We start from the raw sequence: 27,377 nt of genomic DNA, 5'->3' as shown, positions 1-27,377 counted from the left end.
ATGCGCAAAAATTTCCATTTTCATATATCATACAAGCTTCTTCTTTGTAACCTACTGTGGTGAATTAATTCGTTAGTAAAAAAGAAAATAAATATAATTATCTCGAGGAGAGCAAGTATCGAAACAAATTAAATATTTTGAAATAATTTTTTACATGAAATATTTAAAAAATTTCTTTTATTTATTTATTATTTTTTCGGGGGTTTTTGCATAAGCTTAGCTTCATAATACATAAAGTTTGGTACCCGGGGCATCCGCAGATGCACCGGTTATGCTCAGCTTGTTATAAAAATACATAAAAAGATGATTTTGTGTTGAGTATTTATTAAGATAAATAGGTAACGATTTAACGTTAACATTACGTAAAAATATAATACTTACAGTGTTGTAATAAAAAAAAAATAATCCTTTTAAAATTGGCATGAAATTCATTATGTTTCAAATAACGTTTAAAAAGGAAATATTACACGAAAAATTTTGTATATGGAATTAAATAACTGTAAAAAATTATTAAGCATAAAAAACATTAGTTTATTACATAAATGTAATGTTAAATTACGTACATTTTTTTAAAATTACGAATATTGATACGTAATTCGGTATTATAAATACCGAACGAAATGTTTATTGATTGCTGGCATTTAAAATTAAGAATAATATTGTCTTTAATTAAAACACCAAAAAAAACACTTTTATTTTGTATCTTAGTCAGGTATAGTGAATTATAATAAAAATTAAAAAAAAACTATAAAAAAATAAATCGATAAAAGTTTTACGTGAGGAATCCATTTATAGGATGAAAGATACTATTAAAATTTATGAAACATGCGATTGAAAAATAAGAAGAATCAGCCGGGGTAAAAGAGAATACGTGTCAGCGGGAGCACAGTGTGTAGTATTATTATACGCAGGTAGATTGTAAAAGATGCAGGTGAAGTGTGGGCAACGTAAAGCTCTTGCTGTAGTCGGTTCGGGTGTTGCCGGTTAGTAAGGTAGATAGCGTTCTCGTCTCACCTGTTGCTCGTTGCGAGGTTGCTGGCCTGACCCACGCCAGTACGTGAAGAACCTTCTTTCCGTTTGATACTACGCGTTAGTAGTTTTTTTTATTTTTTTTTTTATTTCGAGTGTGTGGTTTGGTTTGTGTTTGTTGTTTCGAGTGCAATATACAGTTTGTGACTTATTTCTTGTTTTATTTTTTTTGTTTATTTTATTATATATCTAATCGAAGATATTGCTTTTATTTGGATATTATTTCTTTCATCTACATTTATTTTCTCGGTGAGTTAATTATACTATATTTGATTATTTTGATGGATGTTACTTCCACGGTTATAAATTAAATGTGTTGTCATGAGTCTTCTAATAACGATAACCAATGAAAATTATTATGGTTAACCTCAAATTTACTTTAATAATTTTTAAAACATTTATTAACTTAAAAAAAAGTTTAACAGGTAGTTATTATAAATAAATTAAACTAAAATAAATCTTATCTCCTTTGTTAACTTTATTAAAACCTATTTAGATTAATATTTATTTAGATGTATTACATTTATGCAGACTTCAGTTAATTTTTTATGTCTAAGAATATATTATCCTTTTTGATTTAACATCATAATAAAGACCAATGATTAATAAACATTCTGAAGAAAATTGTTCCTGCTTACAGTTTTAATTGCGATTATAGAACTAAACATAGTAATTTTTATATCCGACAAAATACGTGTAGCCTACCATTTTTATTGATTTAACAGTTCAAAAAAGGATTTCAAAAACTTTTAGTTTTATTATTATTAAATTGTTAAAATTTTACAGAAATACTAAAACCTATTTGATCGGATGTCAATGCTATTCGAGATTAATTTTTTTTACCGAGTTCATTACTACTCCATTCAGGAGCGTATTATACCAAGAACTATTAAAATATATAAAAAAATTTTGTTCTTTTTAATATTTTTGTTTAATGAAGGCTTATTAACGGGAAAAATTAATTTTTTAACAAAATATATTTTTGATAACAGTTTTACTTCCTTTTACGAAGTAAAGCAAGTATTGAGGTCGAGAAAAATTTTGGTTTTCAGAATTGAACGGAAATATCCATTTTGATCATCCCTGAGTTTCGGCGTGACGTCTGTACGTGTATTTATCTCGCTTAACTCAAAAACGATTAACCGTAGAATAATTGTTTTTAGTTTTGCACCTTTCCTTTTGATTGCAATCGACTTGACCAAAAATGTCTAAAAAAGCTCAAAATTCATAAAAAATTGTTTTTTTGACTTTTTTTAATCGAAGGAGAAGTCCTCTTTGAGAACTTTTGAACGATATATCATAAGTAGTACTTATTTTCGTTCGTTCTAGAGTTAACTTTTTTTTTAATTTAATTGTATTAATTTATTAATAATTATTAACCTGTGATTGTAAAAAAAATTACAATAAATAATAATTCAATAATAGCAATAAAAAAATATATATTTGAAAAAATTAGAAGTTATTAATGAAACAAAATTTAATGTACTTTTAAAAATGTGATTATGTAATTTAATAGGCGTACAAGGAAGTCATGTGGTGTCTACATGAGATGTCTTTAAACAGACTTTATAAACGGGTTTTCATTATTAATATGTTTAACAAAATAATTACGAAATTAAACTAACAAATTCATTTTTATAGTAAATTGTATTATACAATTTCATCAGCGCTGAGTTGAATATCTATCTATATATATTTATATAAAATAACATGTCGTGAGTGATTCATAATCAACACCTAGCAAAAACTACTGAAGATAAATTGATGAAAATTTGTATACACGTTCTTCTTACGTGTAAGGGTACGCTAAGAAAGGAATTATAAAATTCCGAATTAAGAATTAAAATGGAGTAACAATGAAATTTACTACCTTTTGAATTTCTCGGTGACAGATGTAGACATAAACTTGATTTCTGTGTATGTAATTTTAATATGAATAATTAAAAACTAATTAATACATTTTTTTAAATTCCGAATTTAAACGGTTAAAATGGATTTTTTAAATTTTTTTTAAGTTCACGGTAACAAATGAAGATATTAACTAGATATATGGTGTAATCTTCCTGTGAATAACTAAAGAAAAATTTCCAGATTTTTCCAAACGGATGAAGAAAGGTACAGTTTTGAACAATAATAGTAAATTTTTCCCCATTTCCGACTATACTGAGAAATTCACTAGATTTGGGTTTGCAAATACTCCTCAGATAAATATTTAAAAAATTTTCGGTCTTTTTTAATTTCGATTTTTTAACGGGTGCTTCAGTGTACTGCGGCGATGCCATTGTTACTTATATGCGACGTGAATGGCTGCACCTGCCTCCGGTTTCTTGACTAAAAAACATAAAATAAAAAAAGATTTGACCGCAACGGGAAATTCAAGTAACCATATAGCGCTGGTGAAGCCGCGATGGGGTTGTTAGTTATTCTATATATTTTGAAACAATTTGATTTTTTACACTTAAATATTATCCCAATCTTTAGATTTTATGTTTATTACACTGTTTAAAAATTTTATATTTCGTATCTATAGTATAAAGAAACATATTTATGTTTCTTTAAAGTACCTTAACATACATAGGTATTTTTGTCAAAAATAGATTAAATGTAACTGATAATTTCATATTTAAGAACGTTTATCTATTTTCATATGGTGTAAAAACATTTTATATTGAAAGAAATTGCATTTCTGCAATTATTCTTAAAAAAAATCATAAATAATTAAAACGTATAACTTTAAATAAACTTTTATTTAGGGATATTTTGAAAGAGTGACACCTCATCTTTTTTACAATAAAAGCTACTGAAAATTGTGTTAATAAATTCGATTTTGTCTGATATACGTACATTTTTTGTGTGAACAACCTTTTTGAGGCTACGAGGACATATTACTGGTATAACGTACCACAACCGGTACAGCTACATATACTTTAAAGATCGGGATATATTACTGAACCTAGCACACAAAACCTGTTTCGTGTGACAGGATTAATTTTTTATATTAAACGGAAATGCATTTAAATTTATTAAATAAGTTAACAAGAAGTTTAATAAAATGATTGAAAAAAAATTCTAAATCCTTTTTGGAATTTGAATCCTGGACCAGTTGATTTAAATTTCCAGCAAATTTACTGTGATTGCTGTTCCAGTTGATCGGTACAGAACTGATAAAAAAAAATTGGCGTTTTAAATAGCATTGCTACCTCATTAGCTTATAATTTAAGCAGGCGCCAGATTAACAATTCAATAGTGACGTAATGAACTTATTATAGACTGCTTCATTTGCTATCCGATAATCTAGCAATTTTTCTTCAAGTGTGTAGGATGTACCTGAAGCAAACTGTAGTTTTATAAATCATGTATGTAGTTACTCCATGACAGATATTCTTCGAAACTATCTTTCCTTAAGCTATAACCTAAATTGTATTAAATAATAAAATTAATTTTTATCTTTATTAATTAGGGAATACAATTTAATTAGAGTCTTCAATTTAAAATGAAACTTGTACTTTATTAGGTAGATTTCATAAGAAATTTTTTGCCAGTCACTTTCAAATTTATACATGAAATATAACGACCCAAAATATCGGTCGAGTTCGTTGATGGGCAAAATCGGACCATGGGGGTGGAAATGGGGGGCTTTTTTGTAAAAACAAAATATAGCTAGCTATTTAAAGTTCCTACTATTCTTTGGATAAGGGCGTAAATCTTATCTAAGTAAAGTTCTTTGATATCACCAACCATTCTTTGGATAAGGGCGTAAATCTTATCTAAGTAAAGTTCTTTGATATCACCAACCATTAGTCCAGAGGGTGGAAAAAATGTGGTTTCGAAGACAAAAGAATCATACCTCCTTTAATAGGTACAGTATCGATGTGTTTAAAGTATGGCAAGGGATGACCAAAATATTGCTGGAATTGTAAGAAGATGGGGCTTGTCATATGCTAAACTGTATTGACTAAATTTGAAGTTTTTCTTAACTTTAAGGTGAAAATCTTTTTTATCCTCTCTACTTAGCACTGGTGAAATCTGTCTCCGTCTTCCGGCGTGCCGAAAGGGATGGATCCCAACGGATTTGAGAAAATATAACAATGTAAACAAATTTAATAACGAAAATATTATAGATCCTTTTTGTTTGTTTCGATTTTTTTTTACTGACTTCTCGAAGGAAAATATGGTATTACTTTCGGTGGCATGGCGAGATTGGGGGCTGAAAATGGATTTTATTTACGTTTCAGGTATGAGGAGTACGAAAATTCCATTCAGTACTAAAATTGGCGTTTTGTTACCATTTTATAACTGTTCAAAAATCTCCAAAATTAGTATATCAATTTTACTGAAATTTAACTGCAGTGGTGCATCTGAAGTTGTGCGAGCGAAAATGTGATGAAGATTAGTTGAATTGTTGGTTCAGATACGCTTAATTTAGGGTCGAAAAAATTTGAGCGGGGCAAGTAAGATCGCGTGGTTCTTTGTGATGGCGCAAGTGCATTTATTCAAACATCATAAATGTTTGAATAAATCTTTTGACATATCTTATTTATTTTATATAAGAAATCAAGATAATTAAAAACAAATTATTTCAATGAATTACGGTTATTGTAATTTATTATTTCTTTTTATAAGCAGATTCTTTTAGTTTATTCAAATTTTCGATTATAATGATGATACCCAGTACTGTGCAACTACATTTTTGTTGTTGAGAATCTGTTCTATATCCTTATATCCTTATCTTAAATCTTATATTATTGTGCAATTTTCTATTTGAATTTTTTTAAGCATGTTAATCAAATAGACAACACTGAGGACGTTAGGAGGCTGAAAAGATTCCATGTGCTTGATCCGATTTATGTTTCATTTATTGTGCTATTTAAACTTAATGTTTTTTTATTATTTTGTTCTATTTACGTTTCCGACTTGATTATGGTGTGAAGACATTTAACTATATTCAAAGGCACTATAAAATATTATGTTATAATTGTTTTTGCACTTATTGGGATCTATTTCAAATGATAGTCGGTCATACGAGTAACTTATAGCTTCAACATACAAGCTTCAGCAAAAAAAAAAGAAATATATATTTGTATAAAGTATATATATAAAGTATATTTGTTTAAAGGAATCAAAACAAATATATATTTAGATATATATTGAGAGATACAGGGCGTTCGAAAATTCAGTACAGGCGTATCATGGCGTTCATTCAGTACTGTACGAAAGAGCGAAAGAGTACTTCAAATAGTTTTTTCACATATACTAGGCCATTAGTAAACCATTTTCTCGCTAGGCGTCGACAGTTAAGAAAATGGTTGCTACGGGATGCGAAGTCGTTTTGTGTGTTAGAATTTCACTTGTCAAAGTCAGAAATTTCTGTGCAACGTGCGTTTCGGTTGAAATTTCATAAGGAGTCACCAAGTGACAGTCACCAAAGTAAACCGTCATAACGTGCGAGTTTGGGGAACTGAAAACCCACACGCTTATGTGGAACACATTCTGGATTCTCCGAAAGTAAACGTTTTTGTGCGATCTTTCATGAGGCGGTGTATGGGCCGTTCTTTATGGAAACGACAGTAACCGACATGATATACCTGGATATGTTACAATTATTGCTTCCAGCAAGATGGTTGTCCTCATAACGGGGTTCGACAGTACCTTAACACAACTGGATAGGACGTGCGTCTGAAGAAGACCAACACATTATGCTGTGGCCACCAAGATCACCAGACCTCACGCCATGTGATTTCTTTCTCTGGGGTTACGTGAAAGATAAGGTGTTTATCCCATCAATACCTCTGAGCTAAAGGATCGCATAATCAATGCAATCAACTCTATCGAAAATGACATGTTAGAACGTGTTTGGCATCAACACTTTCGTGTTGATGTGTGCCATGTCACCAGAGGAGCACATATTGAACATTTACAGATTTTGACAAAAACTGTTTGAGTCACTGCAGTTAAGTAAGTATTTTAAATTACTTTTAACAATGTTAAACATAAAAAATTAAAATTAATTACATTTATTTTTTTTAGATTACGCAAAAGTTAGTTCGGTCTCATTATTGTTGTCATACCATGGAAACAACGTATAAAATATTATTTCCATTTTTATAATCGTCACCGTATATTGTATTTCACCTATGGTCTGTGGTAAATTCGTCTCCGCAAATCGCTTTTTAACAGCTGATTTTCGAAGTTGAAGGTTCTGAAGTCCGAATACTAATAAAAGTTAGTTACAGATTTGAATACTAGACAATAGCTACCTGTGTACTTTGACTCCTCAGGAATGGTCGGTCTGAGTCTGTACAAATCTATACCTCATTATCATCTCATCTCATTGGGCCTTGGAGGGGGGCCCGCTTAGTGATAACTAGTTGAACCGTGAGGATAAAACAATTTTTTGAGATGATGATGAGACGCGAGTGGTAGCGTCTCGGCCTTTCATGCGGAGGTCCCGGGTTCGAATCCCGATCAGGCATTGCATTTTCACGCACGCTACAATTCATTCATCTCATCCTCTGAAGCATGGACCCGGAAAAAGTGAAATAATGAAAAGATTATCGATCTATAAATCGACTCCTGACAAGATTGGTCGGGTAATTTTTTTATCCTAAGTAAATAAATATTCAATTCTATGAATTTAAATATTTTAAAAACTGAAGATCTAAAAATTTGTCAAAGATTGTCACCCCGAGTCAGGTTGAACTGTTTGCAATTAGGCCAGTATTCTGTTGTATTATTATAATTATTATTTATAAAATATTTAACATAAAATGAATAAATGTAGAACATGATTCAGATCATGTAACTTATTCAAAGAACGAATGAACGTTTTTATTATTTAGTTAAATTGAATACGTTAAGAACTAGTTTAACATTGGACACAGTTTTACTTTCACTAAAACAGTATTATTACTTGTATTATCGGGTTCTCTTGTTGATCCGTATCTAAGTTGAATTTAATTGTTATAAAAAGTTTGTGCATGTTATAAAAAGTTATATTTGTGGTAGAGTATTATTTTATTTGTTTTTTCTTTTAAAAATCTTTCGTAATGCAAAATACATTTATTTTGCAAAGTACTAAGAATTTTTTTTGTTTGCTTTGCGAATTGCGCTAAAAATAAATGCAAATTTATATATGCAATTTTTACGAAATAAAAATTTCAGTGATATTAATTTAAATATTATTGCAATTGCACGGCAATCTTTCGTGAGGCGATTCGATAGCCAAAAATAAGAAAAATGATCATATAAACATAGGTCAGAAAACGGATTTTCGGTTCGTGAAACGGCTTTCTGTTCTCTCTGTGAAATTAAACCCTAGCGTCGAGTAGATTGGATTGAAGAAATGTTTGCAGCTTTATCAAGTCACCATTTTGATGTTTAAAATTATGTAAACGTTGATGAAAATTGTCCTCGTTAAAATTGTACCACTTTTCCGATTCAGTTTTCTCAGAATAAAGTTTTTTACAATATTACTAAAAATATTTATTTGTTTACCACTTAGAAAACTATCAAACCATAGAAAACTATCAAAAACCTTCTACATGTCTCTCCATCATTATATTAACTAAATTCGATATTACTTAAATCACCAATCTGTTTAATGTTTTTACAGGTTCTTGCGACAACCAATTATTTTGTATGGTTCGAAGACTTGGGTTCTGACAAAGAATGTTGAGGATATACTACTTATCTGGGGTAGAGAAATATAGGTCGGTATGTAAAAATGGACAGTATGTAAAAATTGCAGGAAAGTTTTGGCAGGCGGTTATTGTTGGTTAGAAGGTTGAGTTGGCGGACACGTGGAGAGGATGAGCGACTGCGGGGATGTGAAGGGAGTTTATAGAGGAAATCTACGTCCTGGAGGACGTAGATTAAGGGGGAAACCAAGGAAGGTTGATGAGTTAGACTTTTAATTTGTTATATCTGCTTTTGATGTCTGAATTACTTCTTCCAAACCAAACCTGCCAAAATACAACCCTATTTTAACCCCCTGATAGGGTTTCATTTTCCCATTTCTACTATGTTTTGTTCTATCTCAATATTTTTCATTATCCTTCTGTTTTTCTTATTTATTTTTCACGCTGAAATTGCTCCTACTAATAGATTCATGCCATCAGCAAACTAACTTTTTAATTACTTTTCCTTATGTAGTTATTTTTCTTTAATTTCTGAATTGTTTCTTCTATATAGAGGTTAAAATAAAACAGGGTATTTAAACTTTTGTCTGGTTACTTTCTGAAACAGAGTTTAGCTTTCTTCAGCTTCATTTCATTTTTGTCTATTTTTTTTCTCCAGATTGTACATTACTTTTTTCGCTCAATTATTTTCGTCTAATTTTCCTTAAAATCTGATAATTTGCCAAATGTCTTCTACAAATTTATTAATGCCATATAGGTGGTTTTTGTTTGTTTAAGCCTGTTTAAAACCTGCCTTCTGAGATTAGTCTGAGGGCTAGAATGGGTATTTTTGTTCTTACGCTTTAATTGGCCATTAATATTGTTTTAATATATGTCAGTATCAGTTTTATATGTATATATTAAACTGAGTTAGTAACGCTCGTTCTTACCGTATGATTTTTATCTGGAAATGACATTTAGAAATGTACGAGTTGATTATGATTTTGTGTTGTGGTTTAATAAGGTCTGAAAGTAATATCAAGGTTATATATTCAATCTACGTTTTCAACCGAGTTTAGTACAATATACAGATATATATTTATATAGGCTATAAAACAGGAGGCAGTCAGGAGATTCACCTTCTCTTTTACCTGGTTCCAACGGTAATTGGGGGTAAGCAACCAAAAGAAAAAAAGATGAAAAAGAAAAAAAACGAGCAGCGTCCCCTCCGGCAACCATGCCGCCATTGTTTCTTACATTAGTTCAGCATAACTCAGTTGCTAGACCGACCAAGACTAAGAACATGCCGCTTTTAAAAAGAACTAAATATAAATAAACAATCCAATTGGCTTCATTCAGTAAACAATTTACCGTCGTTTTAAAATAATGAAAATGAAATCATAACTGCTTTTACTTCATAAGAATTTCTGACCTTATACGTAAATTAATATACACTATATCTTTAACAAGCTTATCGTACAAATTATTAAATAAAATGAGTTTAAAAAATTATTTAATTTTTGTTTAAAATAAAATTATATGTGGAAATAAAAAGTATATATGGAAATAATTTTATTTCCATATATACGAATTATAATCTTTCATACAATCTCCATTTCTCTAGAAACTACTTAAAAAATATATTTTTTCTTAAATACGTTTGATGAAATTAATATTTTTTAATAAAATATATTTTCTTTAGTTTCATAATGTGTACGTTGCAATCTGTTCAACTAGTGAGTAATAAGCACCTCCCTCCACGACCCAACGAGATGATGATATGTAGACCATGTAAATGGAAGTCTAGTCCTGCGTAGACTCTAGCCATTCATTTCTGAGAAGTATGAATTAAGCTGTTTTTAAATCTGTATAAAAAGTAACTTTTACTAGGATTTAAGCCTCAGGACCTTCGCTTCAAAAATCAGCTGATAAACAAGCTTTTTTTTCTAAATAATATTTTTGATGTTTTAATAATATTTTAATAATATAATTGATACATTTTATTACAGATTAAATTTTTTTGACAGTCTTTTCATACAAACGTTTTTATATATTTTTTCTATAGCTGTTTATAACGTTTGAATTACGCGACTGGAACCCGTATCATCATGAAGGTTGTTATGAGACATATTTTCATTATGATACATCTGTTCAACTAATCAAAAGCTTACTCTTTTTTATCTGCTGTTTTTTTACTTTTAGTTTTAATCCAGTGTAGTACTTGTTACTTTAAAAGTACAGCAATAGGTAACTAAGTTTCTATATTACACTGTTATAAGTGTATATTACACTTTTTTAATTATGTCAAATTCTGAGGAAGAAATGTCTGATAGACAAAGACACTTCGTACTCGTGCATCAAAGGCTGTTATTTTAGGATGATTGCATAAGATACAAAAGTTTTAGGATTACTTTCAGTGATTATACAATAAGCCTTATGACTAAATTATTATTTGGTAAAGCTAGGTAAAGCTCTTAGTACCTTCTAAAATATAAAAAAGATTTAATAATCCTAGCTTTACCAAATAATAATTTAGCCATAAGGCTTATTGTATAATCACTGAAAGAAGACCCGGGATTGATATACATACAATCTTCTCACCAGATTGCATAAAAATTGTACCGAACACGCGGTTATGAATCCAAAGTAGGAAAGAAGAAGGTTTCGCAAGAAGTTATTTATTAAATGCGTATGTGTTTCTGCGCATTACCGCTTAAACCTCCACTCCTTGCTGCCCATCCTTCCTGGTACAGCTGGTGTGCATTACTTCAGGAAGGGTAATACGCCTTCACACATTCGGACACCACAGTCAACAGACACCGACCTCACACACCCACAAGGTAGTACCTCACATCAGACTAAAATCACACCATTTCTATGAGGTTGACGCGGAATCCATCAAGACTTAACTCTGAGCCTGTTACTAGAGCCGATCCTCAGTTAAATGGGAAAAGAGGCCAGGGCAGCAAAAGAAGATTTTTGTAAAAACCAACATTTGAATGGCAGCGGTTATCGTCGCTGGCTAAATTGTTTTACGATTTAAATGAATTAAAATTCAACATTTGTTTAAAATTTTTATTCTTACTTTTTGAAACCTTCTTTTGAATTTGATTTCATAAGGATTTTAATCACTATTTGTATTTATTCTAACAAGAAACTAGGGTTTGAAATAAAATTAATAAAAAAAATAGACTTCGAAAGTTGCAACATTCTGTTTAGGTTTAAAAATGTTCAATAAAAAAAGTAATATTCATCTGTTACTTATTGACCTTTACATTAATTGTTATCATTATTGGTTTTTTTAATGTAAGCTCTATTTTATCAGCTTCATATTGAATGGCATGAACCAGTCATGCTCATAATATTAAAAGAAGTAAAAGTCCAACATTTGAAATGTCCTTGAAAATTAAGTCCTATTATAATAATATAATAGCTTCCGCATTCAAATAAAATTAGTTCAATTTCTTTTTACAAATACATCTATTACTATAATGACATAGAGATTGAAGATTATATATAGTTAACAGACGTAAATGAAATTTTAAATTATAATCGATAATCGTTTGTTACCTTTTTTATTGCACTACAATAAAGCAAAAATAATTTATAACCCATTTAATGAATGGGTTATATTGGTTATATTGGCCTAGACTGTGTCAATTTAAAATGTATCAGTCAAAAAAAAAAAATTCTTATTTAATAATTTAGTCGACCATTCCTAGTGGTTGAATAAGGTTAGTTGTAAATGAAGTGTAGTCTTGTTACAGTCTTAGGTCTACCATTTCTAGCCCGCCGGGCTAGTCTAGTGGTTAAACTCGTCATCGCAAATCACATGTTTTTTGAAGTCGAGAGTTCTAAGGTTAAAATCCTAGTAAAGGCAGGCACGATTTGAATAACAGATGTTCTAACATTTGAGTAACAGGTGTTCTTTGGTGGTTGGGTTTCAAACCACACATCTCAGGAACGGTCGACCTGAGACTGCTCAAGACTCTTCATTTACGTTCATTCATCCTCTGAAGCTAAACAGAAAAGAGAGAAGTTGACGAGAGGTGTGGTTAATTGAAGCCCACCAACCGCCAAAGAAAACTTCGGTATCCATGATCTAATGTTCAACCTTTACTAGGATTTGAACATTAGAACTCTCGTCATCAGCTGATGAGTTCACCATTAGAACAATCCGGTGCGTTGAAGGTAATATCTACCTACCAGATTTGAATAAAATCTGTGAACGGTGTCCAGAGTTATAAACCTGGACTTAATTCAGTCCAACATACATACGTATGTACGCACAAATTCGTCTGACAAAATACATTTTTTAGACTTGGTATTTAAATTTTTTTTTACATGTCTTCATGATACAAAACTAAAAAAACCAATGATTTTTATCCGAAATAAAATTTCAAATCGTTACTGGGCACTTTAGCAAAAGATTTTTCTTATAAAAAAGAATTTTTCTTTTTTCATCTAAAATTTCTGTATCAATGGACATTTAAACCACTATAAAACGTTTCTGCCCATCGCACTTCAATGAGTGGTAACAAAAATATTTTTTTTAATCTCTAAAAAATAAAAAAAATAAATTTTTAAATTAAATTCATCTCATTTAAATTCATTTACACGTTGCATTTAAAATGAACAATCTTAATTTTTGATAGCACTTACCCTTTTCACTATTTGTGGAAAAAAATTAGGAATTATATTTATCACCATTTAGGGATTATTTTGTTAAGGAATAATTTTATCCGATTGCTTCCCCTTGAGTATGGAAATGAAAAAGTTTTTCGTAATTTCAGTTTACAATAGAGACACTAAAATAAATTAATACTCTTCTTCTGACGGGAGAGCAATTTTTTTATATTAATGATATGCAATTCATAACTGAAAAACTATCTGGGTAAAATGAATTGCATAACTTGGTCGGTGAAGCTTGGATTCGAGTAGTTATGCAATTCATTACCGGTTTTTATCTATTGCTCCAAATAGTAATTAATTTTGCTTCTGAAGAGGGAAAAACAGTTATACTCTAAAATTTTAGTTAAGGTTAATCACAATTTGAGCTAATACGCTTACAAATAAACGTTAATTCACAGTTAACATTACCTATCATCATAAAACACATTTTTAATTCTAAATTACTTCAGTCTCTTTACGTATTACTTTTATATTGCCTTTTTACTCCAAGCATCGTTAAATCGCACCTATGATTGCATTTATATTGCTATATAATACAATTATAAATGCAATTTGTATTAAGTTAAATCACTACTTTTCCATAATCAATTGCACAGTATAATATTACAAAAATTGCTGACTAATATTTTTATTTTTAGCGCTTAATTATTTTCATAATTAACCTTAAACTTTATATTTTAATTTTAGAATCACATTTTGAATATCTCAATACTAACCTTAACCTTTTACAGCGTGGATATATAACTTTAGTCTACGGAATAATCTATAATTAACATTTTTAAACCATTTAGCTGTTTGATATTTATTAAAATTGCTATTCTAAGAAAATACTATTAAAATTTAATGTAGATTTTATACTTTAGCCTGTATGAAGTACATTGTTATCCTTCCTTCGAATCAGATTAATGAAGTTAGTCTAAAATTAAAACATAGACTTTTTTTGGAGCTTGTGCACCAAAACAAGCTTCGGAGCTTGTGCATGAGAATATGAAATCAAAACTTTGTATGAAAAATGCCATGTCATGGGATTTGAACCCGGGATCTCGGATGATAGGCCGAGACGCTGCCACTCCGAAATGTTAAGTCAGTTACTAATGGTTTATAACAAAATCAAAACTGTTTATTTAATAAAAATTATATTCATTATTTATTCTTTCAGGATATGATTTAAAAAATGATTTCTATGGTAATATTTTTTAATAATAAATCCAAATGTATAGAGTTAAATTTTATAACTATCAGTAACATAAAATTATATATCATAAGCCAGATGTTATATTTTTCTTAATTATGATGGAATTTTTCAGGATTAATAAAAACACATTTGTTTTTATTAAAATTCATTAATTTTGTATGTAAAATTCATTAATTTTACATATAATTAATTATTTATAACGTTCCAGATTAATTATTTCATCTGTACATTACATAAATAACATGAGCAATTATTTATAAAGCTTCAGATTATTTGCTAAATATATTTAATATGAATATAGGTTACTACATTTAAAAAAAAAATTTGATTAGTACAACGTTTATTCATGTAATAAAAAATAAACAAAAAATGGCTGAATCTTTTAAAAAGATTTCACGCTAAATATGTAGTATAATTTATCATTGATTGAAATCCTAGGTTTATCATTTATTATAATTTATCATTGATTGAAATCCTAGGTTTATCATTTATTAATTAATATATTTACATGGTAAATATATTAATGTGATACCGATCACATTAACAGAGTCTGAAAGTGTAGTTGTAGAAAATCATTAATAGAATTAAAAAAGAGATCAAATATAAGGAGTGGACGGTGAGAAAGGACAGTTTACCTGGAACAGTAGAAGTGGACAAATAAACCCGCTCAGAAGAAAAATAAACGGTGTCCGCTAGCGAGCGCATACCCCACGCGTAATTTTTCGGTAGTTTTTTGGAATTTTTATCCAGAAATTAAAACATTATAATGATATGAACCATTCGGAATCTGATACAGAGTTCCTACCAACTTAATTATAAAAGAATTCGTTTAGCCATAGCTATAATGGAGTTGAGATATTATCTGTATTTTCTAGGATACTACTCTCTCTGATATTTCAGAGTAAGGAATAAAAGGTATTCAGGAATCAATATTTTATCTTATTCTACTATAACATCGCGAAAAATTTCGGTTTTCAGATTTCAACGGAAATATTCATTTTGACCATCCCTGAATCCATTTTTTTTCTGCATGTACGTATGTATTTCGCATTACTCAAAAACGATTAGCCGTAGGATGTTAAAATTTTGGATTTAGGACTGTTGTAACATCTAGTGATTGCAGTCGACTGAATCAAAAGTGTCCAAAAAACGTTTTCTTAACTGCAGTAATAAGCCCTCATTGAGAGATTTCAACGATATTAATCAGCTGTACTTATTTTCATTGGTTATAAAGTTATAGTCAAAATTTTAATTAATGAAATATTTGGATCTTATTTGCACATCGGTTCAAATCAGACTTCATCTCCATTTTTTTTTTAAATTTAAATATATTGATTTATTAATAATTATTAACTGTAGAAAATCTACTTATTGTTGTGGAATGAGCTCATAAGAGAAATACCAAGTTATTATAATTTTGCTTTTTGTTAATCGAATGCAATATAAAAAGTAGTAGGCATAACAACAGAATTACGTTTCTGCTGAGAATAAATTTTTTTTGTTACAAAACAAAAAAAAGATAAAGTGAAACTGTAACCATTTATAAATATTTCACGGGATTGGGTTACACTTTGCGATATTTTTCTCACAGATAAATACAGTAGAAGAAAATACGAATTGATGGGATGGGAAAATCTGTACAAGCTGATTATTTACGCTAAGCATTGATCCCACACCTTGGTTAGAGAATATATTTTATAGAATGTTATACAACTACAGTTTTTTTTACTAACAGCCTTTTACAACGTAACAGATAAAGTTAAGGCTTGGTTAAATCCTGTGAATATTGATGCAGTTCAATTGTTATAGTGTAATTTAATAAAATGTATTTTTTCTCTCACACATTACTTTTTGAGTTATTTTATTAAATTTCATCCAATTCGTTTCAAGTGATTGATTATATGGTTAGAGAAAACAAAATATGGATTTAAGGATTAGAAGGAGCGACTATTTCATCCAGTCTAGTTTTGGATGCAGTACTCTCCGCTCCATTTGAACCAGTATCTTCCACAAAACATCTTCTCAATCACCATCGGTGGTATCGGAAGTGGATAAAACCTGCACCTCCGAGGGCTCAGACACCTTGTCTTCAGAGGTGGAGGCCGTCAGTAGGATGGAGAAAAGAAATAAAAAAAAGTTAGCCTAAGGGAAAACCTAGGCGGTAGAAGTATAACATAGGTCTGTTTATTGATTTTTTTGTGCGTTTTGTGTTTCTAAACTACTGACGAATTTATTTACAATTCTTAATAATTGAACCTGTTTTGGTAATTTTTACATCTCTTTAGAATTGGACTGTGTTTCTAAGCGGCAAAGGCCCTATATATCCTTGTCCTCTCGTGTTCTTTTGGGGTTTTAATGTTCTATGACAAGTCAGGATGATGATATGTTTGACATGACTGGTTTTTTATTGAAACATTCTTTTTCAATTTTTTCCCACTGGGCTGGTTAACTTTCCGTTGTTAACTGTAGTGGTTAACTCTTCGTCGCAAATCAGTTGTTTAACAGCTGATTTTCGAAGTTGAAAATTCTGTGGTCCAAATCCTAGTAAACGTTAGTTATGGATTTGAACACTAGACGGTGAATACCGGTGTACTTTATTGGTTAGGGGTTCGGTTAACCACACATAAATAACCAAAAATGATCCTCGAAAAAAATTTATAAAAAAAATATGTTTATTGACTCTTTCGTAGAAATCTTAAGAAAAATATTTAATTTATTAATATTTAATTGTTCGAAAATATTTAATTAAAAGAATCCTTTTACAAAACGAATTCTATGAAAAGTGTTTAAATATTAATCTTCTAAAAATGAATTAAATTATTTATATGAAAAGGTTGAAAAAAATATTTAATTTGATTACTTGGGGAGCTATTTTTGATCAGAGGGATATTTTAACTTGGGACTAGGGTTAATGACCATATAACAATCGATACCCGCTATCGCCCCCCAAAAAAAGTCTACATTCTTAAACAGTCTACGGAACGTTTAAAATGATACTACCGTGAAATAGGATAAAAATAGGGATCTTTTATGAGGCAATTTTTCGTAATTCCTGCGGTTTATTTCTAAGCAAAATAAAAAAATCAGAGAAACTTACAGAAAAGTAACTTTTTAAAAGCAGGTGTAGAATTAACTGTAACATAGATTAGATCATTAAAAGAAAATATTTTATATTTTTTTGTGGAATTAGATTTCTTGCCATAAAAAAAATAAATAGATGATAAATAAATCAATAAGCGAAGCGAAATCTATTTATTATTTGTGTATCTGTGATTGATATGTTACGTAAAATGCTTTACATTCATTTTATAAAATTATTCATACCGTATTGTAGTAGTATATTGTAAAATATTGATCATTAAAAATTGTTTTCTGTAATTGACGGAGTTTATTCTGAAATGAAATAATAATAATGCGATTCAATCTTGAACCTCCGAGGGAATTTAAATCTATTTTTGCTGTAATTGTAATTCTTCTATTGTATCATGCCGTAATAGAATATTAGTCGCAAGAATCTTATTATTCATACTTATTTACTTCTATGTTATTATTATGGGTATATATTATGAGAAAGTCTATAATAGATAGAACAAACCTTATATGAAATAAATTTATATTTAACTGCATTAAGGAAATTAAAGTGCGCTTTAAAGAATATTTAAATGTAATAATTGACCATAAATAGAATTATAAGATATTTTTCATTTCTTTGACTTTTCATTTCTGATTTATTATTGAATTTTTATATATCTTAAACGTTCCACAATTTTGATGATATTCAAAATTTTCTCGAGCAAAAATTCTATTAATTAGTAGGTAAATACGAAAATTAGATCATAATTAATTTTAGGTAAGCACTCTAAGGAATTGAGAAATACAAGTTTCTGCATTACATTAATATCTTAGCTCACACTTAGTAGCTCTTTACGCGCCTTGATTTCTTGTATACGTATCTTAAAATCTGCTTTTTCCATGAAGTCATAATGTTCTATATTCCTATTCATGTTTTAAAATGTATAAAACAAAATCAACTTTTCGAAATTAAAAAAAGAAATACAAAAAAATATATTTCAGTTCTTTAAATTTCAAAAGAAAATAATAAACACTATTTGTTGCCGATTATTAGAATTCTATTATTTCTTTTTTAACAAAACAAACCATTTACAAATCAGAGATTATTTTTTCAAAGGTCTTTCGGATTATTAGTTCCATTTTCAGTGGAATTTTCGGTAGCATGGTTGTTAAATAGCCTCTAGTTTAATTTTTTTCTAGGAAGTTCCATAAGTATGTAATCTAATAATAATTATGAGATGTTGCTTTTTATATATGCTCTATGTAATATTTAAATATTTTTGGGTATGCCTTGGTTCTGCAAGTTAATTTGCTAAAATTGATTAATGTCCATAAAGTAGAATACGAAGGGCAAAATTATTAAAAAAAAATTCCAGATAAAAATGATTAACAGGACTGAAAAAAATCGTGTTGTAATTTTTAATAGCGTATAAATGTAAAAAATACATAAATCTAATTGTTCTGTTCGTATTAGAAATAAAAAAAAAATCAAGTTAGATGATACAGAGACATATTAGAAATAAATAATAAATTAACGCTGGAAAAAATAAATAATAAAATCAGCAACAAAAATATTATTAATGAACAAATACAATTTGAACATAATGATTGGATTACGAAAATATTATTTTTAATTTAAATTACTCAAATCTAGACCTAAAAATAATACATTCTATTTGTTGTAAATATCTATATATATTTCTATCATCTACATAAGACTGGAAAACAATGGAATAGTTCACTTTACATCAGTGCCTGAGGTGGTATACATACTACTCAATATTTAAATCCACTTGCTTTTGTTCGGATTTGAATATTAGGTGGTGAATATCGGTATTCTTTGGTAGTTGTACTTCAATTAACCCACACGTCTCAGGAATGGTCGGCCTTAGTTCGTTCAAGACCACATATTTACCGGTACAGTTACATTACACTGATAAGTCGTTAAATATTTAAAATATTTCAAACTTATTTTTAATCTAAAATTTTCATACATTGCTGCCGTAAATACAAAAATTTATTTAAAAAAATAAAAAGTACATTATAATAGGAAAATCTTTTTACATCCTGAGGTAAAGAATTTTATATTTTATTTTTCCTGATGGCGAATTAGTTACTTATTTTGCCCTGATCCTAATTAAAAAATAACTTTGTATTTTAAAAAAGATTAAAGAAAGATCCGGTTTTGTTAATAAGTTTTTCAGCCAGTAGGTAGTTTATTGTATACTAGCTTTTACCCGCGGCTTCGCTCGTGGTGAACCTTTAAACGAAATACGTGATCATGACGATCAGTGGCTTTTTGCCCAGGCCACGAAGGATTACAGGTAAAAGTTACAAAGAGGTCAGGCCTGCCGTAAGTTCGTACATAAGCGAAAGCATCATGAGTGTATTCATGCAGATAAAGGGGACTGTTCACAAAAACAGAAGGTAGAATAACCATCTTGCCTATGTCGTTAGGTCTAATATTACCATCTGCGCTAATCGCATCTTGTAGGTGAATGTAATTTTCAGCTAGTAATTTCGTCTGGTTTATAGAAATATAATGAAGGGGTTCGCTCTCTACTTTAATATACATATCTACCAAGAATTGGTGAAAGAGTTGCCTTGACCGCGAAAGGAGATTGAAGTCGTGCTCTCGAAGTATCATGTGATACGCATAAAAATCCATGCAGGAAACGTTTTTATTGGGAAGTGGCTGTCTTGTTGTTGGATTAATGACTGGAATATCGAAATGATATCCTGGCTCTCCTTTATTGAAAATTAACGGGTACTGCAAAGCATCATAAAATTTATGAGTATCGGCTACGCGTTTCAGCGTAATATCATGTGCCCGTAATACTATGTCTCTTGGAGAGCATGGGTAACCAAAACACCAACTTCATTGATCATCGGCGCATTATAACGCCTCTCATGTTCGCCACGTGGAGTCTGATCAGCATGAATGACCACTATGTAATTATCCGGAGGCCAGTTTTCTATTGCATTTTTAAAGATATTTACCAACAAATTGTGGCTGTGTAACATTCGTTGAATTTTCAATACTGTATCTCTTTCGACTCCTTCAATATACTGACAACGATAGTTTACTTAATTTTCTTCATCGCCCATAAAATACACCTGCAAAAATTTATGCTGTTCATTATCTGCTGGAAAAAGTGATTCAATTTGATGATATATCTGTCCTTGTAGTAAAAGTTGGTGAAAATCCGGGCATTCTTATCACTTTATCTACTCCAAAGGATGTCATTTGGAAGCAAGAGTTATACTTTCTGATTTTACTTAAAAATTGCTTCGACTCATCTGTAACACTTAAATATAGAGTTTTCAAAGGCTCCTCTGGTTCACATTACCAATGAAACAGCACATTCCAGCAGTTTTATCTTTCCATTTCAAAGCATCGCAATGCTGAGATTTTCTATTCATTGAGCTAATACCAATTAAAGAACGCTATGGTATTCAAGTGAAGGATCATATTGAAATTCAGAATTATTGAATACAGACCAATTATTACGCATGAAATTTCGACGGCGCGCGATTTGCATTTCTGCATGGACGATTGCTCTGAAGTTTCTCTCGCTCTTATAGCTGCCTGCTGTTCAGCTTGTTTTTCTAAACGAATTTGTGTTTGAATTGGCGTTTCAGCTGCTCTTACGGTAGCTTGGCGTTCAGATTGCTCATCTAACCTTTCTTGTCTGAGAAGTTGTTTCACCAGCTCTCAAAGCACATTGTTGCCTCGCTTGTTGTTGTCGTCTTAGTTCTGCGTGAGCGTAAGATTCTTCAGTTCGAGCAACTTTTGCCGCCCGGGTCCGTGATGAATCCTTGGACAGGTTAGATTTGCGCTTCTGCGGCATTTTAGAAAAAAAACAGAGTAAAAACTGAAAAGAAGTAAAACAATAAACAGGCACCTAACCTCAAAAACTGGAAAAGCTTTGGTATTGCTTAGAAGTGACAGAAGGATTTGAAACAGCAGAAGCACTATACTCAATTGAATAGTGATTTGACCGTCGGTATTACAGTTTTGGATTGGCACTTTATTTCATTTACTTACTGGAACGCCAGATGGCGTTGAATTTGGTCAAATTTTTTGTCGGACGATCATACCTACAATATAAATTTTTTTACCCTCCCGAAAAAATATTGTTTTTTTTTACTAAAAAGTGTCCTATGTCCTTCGCAATACCTAAGAGAATATGTGTACGAAGTTTCATGATGATCGGTTGAGTAGTTTCTGCGTGAAAACGTAACAAACAAACTCACATTCACATTTATAATGATAGTAAGGATTCACCAGACAGTACGTCTTCAATGTGTGGTCCATAGGGAGCTTCATCCTGACAAATTGTAGAAAAGATTTACTGACTACAAATCCCAGAATATTACCATTTTAGTAGGAAAAAACTGCAAGTTCGTAAGAACTGCCAGAAGAGATGAATAATCCTTTTCTGAGCAACGTTTAAAGCTCTCTCTTTATACAAAAATTTCATCGAAAATCTCTTGAAAGATCGGGGCGGGAATTTTTATTAAACTGTATCAGCACATAATTGATCAACGGTTTTAAAATATACAACTCTTCCCTGGAATTGTATGGCTTAAGGAAATATCCGAAAGCTAAAAAACGTTTTAACCAGACTCAATGAAGGTGGTTTTATGAATTTAAAATACAATATTCGGTATGATAAATTACGGATTACTCTATTTAATCGTGCTTGTCCATCTAAAATCCATGAATTTTAATTTCACAATGTTTTAGTCTAGTTAATTTTCATGCATTAACATGGAACACACGTTTTATTTATCGTGTTTCTAAATGGATTTCAAATTTTTTACCGAGACTGGAATACATTTTTATTTATCTATGTAAAATATTATGAAGAGTTGTTTTTATCCGTAATACAAAATAATAAATTTCTGGCCTAATTTACAAATCTTTTTAGGGTACAAATTGTCGTTAAGTAAACAAGATTTGGATTTTAAAATTACTATAACACGTCATAAGCGGATTTATAATCGCAGACAATAATTTTTGATAACAAGCTTTCTCTTAATGGTTTGTTCTTGTTTAACTAGTTAGTAATTATTAATAAAAAGAATATTAATCTGACATATTTTTGTATCTTATGTATTTTTTTCATTAAATATTTTAATTAACTATAAACAGAAATTATATCTATTTGCAACGTGTTCAAAAACAATTAATTAGCATAAAATTAATTTTAATTTTAATATGTATATGAGGACGTAACAAGTAGTAGTCAATTACAGTTGAGTGAATCTATACCTTTTAACTCTGGTTTCATGGTATTAGCTGCTGATAAATTATTAATTTAAATTCAATTACTCAGTATATACGAGTATTAGTATATTGATTATATGATGTTTTTACTCTTAAATGAATTGAATCAGTGAATTTTTAAAAGTATGTTTATTTTATAGTCAGTGTATGTGGGCTTCGTTTTACTGTTTGTTATTGTATATAGAATACAAACAAAAATAATTATTCGGTCTTCCTTTCCACATCTTAATTTTTTTTAAGAACCTCCAACCCTCCCCACCGGTTTGTAAAACTCTTTTAGTCTCAAGAACGGTTTAAACTGAAAATAAGAGGCATGTTTTTAAAAATATGTACCGTTTTGATACAGTTCTACATAATTTCCGCCTACATTAAGAAGGGAAATTGTCGTATTGTGTGATTGATCAGCTTTTGCATTGGTTTAAATGCAGGAACAAGCGGTAATCACTTGGAGGTCAGAACTATACGGTGGGTGATCAATTTGTTCCTAGCCAAATTACGCCACGAGATCTAGGATTCGATGAGAGTAATGTTTCGGAATTTCCCCCACAAAATTTATTGTAATTCTTTTTAACTATATATGACGAATCGTACGTATATCAACATAACCTAATTCGCTAAACTCATCTAATTAGTGTTAAATATACAAATTACATACAATAATGATGCGATTTATCGTTTAATAAAGTAAGTATTGCATTGAGTTTATAAAAGTTTGTAATCTAATCAGTAAAATACTTGTACAGTATTACAAATATATATCGTTGGAAAAAATTTGGGGGGAAATTCTGAAAGAGTACCGCGATGAGCTGCATGTGGCTGAGCGTTGTCGTGAAGCAGCACGATTCCCGTAAAGTCACACGTCTTTTTATTTGCACGTCGCAGTTTAGTCAAGGTCTTACAATATATCTCCGCATTTATCATTTTACCCCAAGGCAAAGAATCAACAAGTCCTTTCTATTCTAAAACATAGTGCACATGATTTTCCGGGCTGACATCTCGTTTGCTTGACCTTCATTTTGTTTGGAGATGATGTGTATTGAGTATTTTCATTCCATGGACTGTTGTTTTGATTCGGGTGTAATGTGAAATACCCATGCCTTGTCAACGATACTTATGTATTGTCCAGTAACAGTTCGGCTTAAAACCGCATCGCCTTCATTGCTGTACTCGTGAGAAAATTGAAGATACTGGCTAAACGTTTGCTTTTGTTCAACTCAGTCGAAATTATTGGTACCCAGCATGAGTACAACTTCCGATAATTTAACCGTACAACGTAATTTCACAGTTAGAACTCTTGGTTAAATTAAAGAAAATTCATTTCATAGTGTTTAAATGGTAAAATGTTTTCTTACGGAATTTTCCATTAGCTCTCTGCACTAGATAATCAGTAATGACAGACGGTTGTCCACTTCGTGTACTTTTGTACACCCCTCTTTAAATTTCCTAGCCCATTTTCTCAATATTCCATCGGAATTAGCGTAATCCCAGTACACTTGACAAATCTGTCGACGAATTTCGGCCGTTTTCGTACCTCTTGCATTTAAGTAACGAATTACAGCACGTAGTTCACAATCTGCGGCACTTTCTATAATCATAGGCATTTTAAATACGCACATGAAACTGTAATCAAAGACTAACAATCACGTAATGACGTCTTTAGCAAGCCAATAGATGTAGTTACTCAGCGCATGTGTGCGAAACGTCGACAACTGCGCTACAGCGGACGTATATCAAAACGTTTCTTAACATACCTCACATGAAATTTAAGTAGTAACTTAAGGGATTGATTTCTATTAAAAAATATGTATAAAAAATCGATTTGTGGGTGCAGAATGTCAGTATAATGATTGCTATATCTTGAAAAGTGATTATAATTCATTGAAATTTTATTTGTAATTCTATAAGCCTATTAAAACTTCAGAAGAAAAAAAATCTGGCACAGATATTTTTGAATTCTGAGTTTGAGTAAAGTTTAAAATTTCACATATTTTCTTATGTATCAGTTACATAAAAAATGTTTTTAACTAATGTCTTTTAAATTTATAAAAATCTTAAATTTAAAATCTGCTTAAATAAAATCTGTTCTCATGTATATGTCAATATTAATCTCTCTTATAGATTAATAATATTATAGAGAGACTAAGGTACACTCTCTCAATGTGTCGTAGATTAAAAAATTATTTATATAGATAAGATGACTGGTTATGATGTGTAGAAGTGTTAAATCGTACAGAGGAAAATATATTCCTGGAAATCTTTATCAGACGGTTGACATTTCATGTCGGCGGTTAGGTGGACATCCACAAAATCAGGCAGTTACTTTTGTACGGATTTGAAACTCATCTTTTGGCATTCCATCAAACTCTTGACAATTGTTTCACCCTGACACGTATCGGGGGATACCAGCGATAACCTCAACTGTATCACACGTCACTGTGCGGAAGGCGAACGCACAGTTTTTTTTTTTATTCCGAACAAACAAAAACCTCTTCCTCTTTCTATCATAGTATAGATTAAAATACCTTCACTCCAACTAAAACAAATTACAACGGAAATTAATTTATTTTAGAGGGAAATTTAATTTAGAAGAAAAAAATAACAGCCTTCAATAATAACCAAATACAATATACAAATGAAATAAAAAAATACTTAATGTCATATCATACTCCTATTATGTTTGAATATACCATTTTGTCAAAAATATTTAACATTAGAATATTACTCGTATTTTAATGAAAAGTGTTGAGATTGATAAACTATTATAAAAGCAAATTATTTTTAAAATTATAGTTTAAATTAAATATATTTTAATTATCATTACAAATGATGGAAATACGGTAACTTGGTGACGTTTATAAAAATGGAAATAAAATTTTGCACGTTGCTTCCATGGTATTATTAAAACTTACATAATAAAATAGATTCGTTTCATATATTTCATAACAACAATAATGAAACCGAATTAATTTATGCGTAATTTAACACAAATACATTATTATTTAAAAATAAATAACAAAGTTATCAAAACAATCAACAGGTGTTTTGTAATTTATTTATTTTATTTCCCAACAAACGTAACTATGTAATGTTTGTTTAACATTTCTTTAAAGTCGATAATGTACATCTGAACTGAACGTAATAATTTGTTTTTTATTCTTTTTCGTTTTACGTTTAAAAATAATTTTATATGCGTATATAGTATTTATTTCTTTGAAAATATTGATTAATTTTTACTCGTTTATAATTTTTAAAAACAAACTTTTTTCTATAATGACAAAAGATATGTCTCTCTCTCTCCAGTAAATAGTCGTTTAAATAAATCTATAATTATGTCTAACTTTTGACTCCTTTAACACATAATGCCGTCAGAAAATTAACAAAAAAAAAAATAAATAAAAAGAAAATTGCATGACAAGATAAGATTTAAGGTGAGGGTATAGAAAAGCTTCTCAACAAAGGGAAAAGTTATTGCCTAAGAAGATAGTTTTCGTTATTTATTTTTTTAAATGTATCAAGTCATAATCTAAGATTTCATAAAAAAATGAGAAAACTAAAACATTTTCTGTTTAAAACAGAATTAAATTATTATAACCGTAATTCATTGCAATAATTTAAAAAAATTATTTTGTTTTATTTTTAAGTCAAAACGAACAGCAACAGAAAGCATCTAAAATATTTTCACTATTCACAAAAATTCATCAAATATTCTTATTTGAAGATTAAAGTTTTATTTTGAATCAGTTTATACAAAATATCTCCTAAATAAAAATGTGGTGGAATTAGATAAAACGCTGCTAATGTATGAACTACCAGAACTATTACCAGTTTTCTAACCCACCGGGTTGTTCTAGTGATGGACTTTCATCGCAAATCAGCTGATTTCGAAGTCGAGAGTTCTTAGGTTCAAATCCTAAAAAAGGTAGTTATTTTATACGGATTAGAGTACTAGAGCGTGGATGCCAGTGTTCTTTGGTGGTTAGGTTTCAATTAACTACACGTCTCAGGAATTGTCGGCCTGAGATTGTACAAGACTGCACTTCATTTACATTCATAAATATCATACTCTGAAGTAATACCTTACGATGGTTACGTAGGGTAAACAGAAAAAGAAAGATACCGATTTTTGTAATGTATTATCAATAAAATTTATTACAAACAAAAAGTAGAAAAATCAGATTTATGATGTTGAGAACTTTTTTCAAAAAGTGTTGAATTATATTATCATTAATAATACTGTCTATCGTGTTATTTTTTGAAAAAGTAAAAAAAAAGAAAAAAAAAAGATGAACAGGTACAATTTTTGTAAGTCTCATTTTCCTTGGAGATATTTTTTGTCAAAATATTAATTAAATTAATCCCCTAACAGATAAGCAATAGAATACAGTCAATAATAATAAAATATAGTCAAATTTCTCGATTTTGAGTAAAATGTTCATAATGTATTAAGCGAAATAGAGGTCAGCACAGACAAACAGAATTT

The 27,377-nt window shown here is 29.9% G+C and overlaps 1 protein-coding gene across 1 annotated transcript in view; it reads left to right on the top strand.

Moving 5' to 3' along the window:
* Nucleotides 1-979: 979 nt before the first annotated feature.
* Nucleotides 980-27,377, top strand: part of Cad99C (cadherin 99C) — a 985,647-nt gene continuing 959,249 nt past the window's right edge. Inside the window, exon 1 of the mRNA XM_075357741.1 lies at nucleotides 980-1,278. The gene's annotated coding sequence lies outside the window, so the exon portion shown is untranslated. The remainder of the gene's footprint in view (nucleotides 1,279-27,377) is intronic.

This window comes from Lycorma delicatula, chromosome 1, assembly GCF_047948215.1.
Source record: "Lycorma delicatula isolate Av1 chromosome 1, ASM4794821v1, whole genome shotgun sequence".
NCBI lineage: Eukaryota > Metazoa > Arthropoda > Insecta > Hemiptera > Fulgoridae > Lycorma > Lycorma delicatula.
Note: the sequence above shows the minus strand (reverse complement) of the source record. Positions and strands in the feature narration are given on the sequence as shown.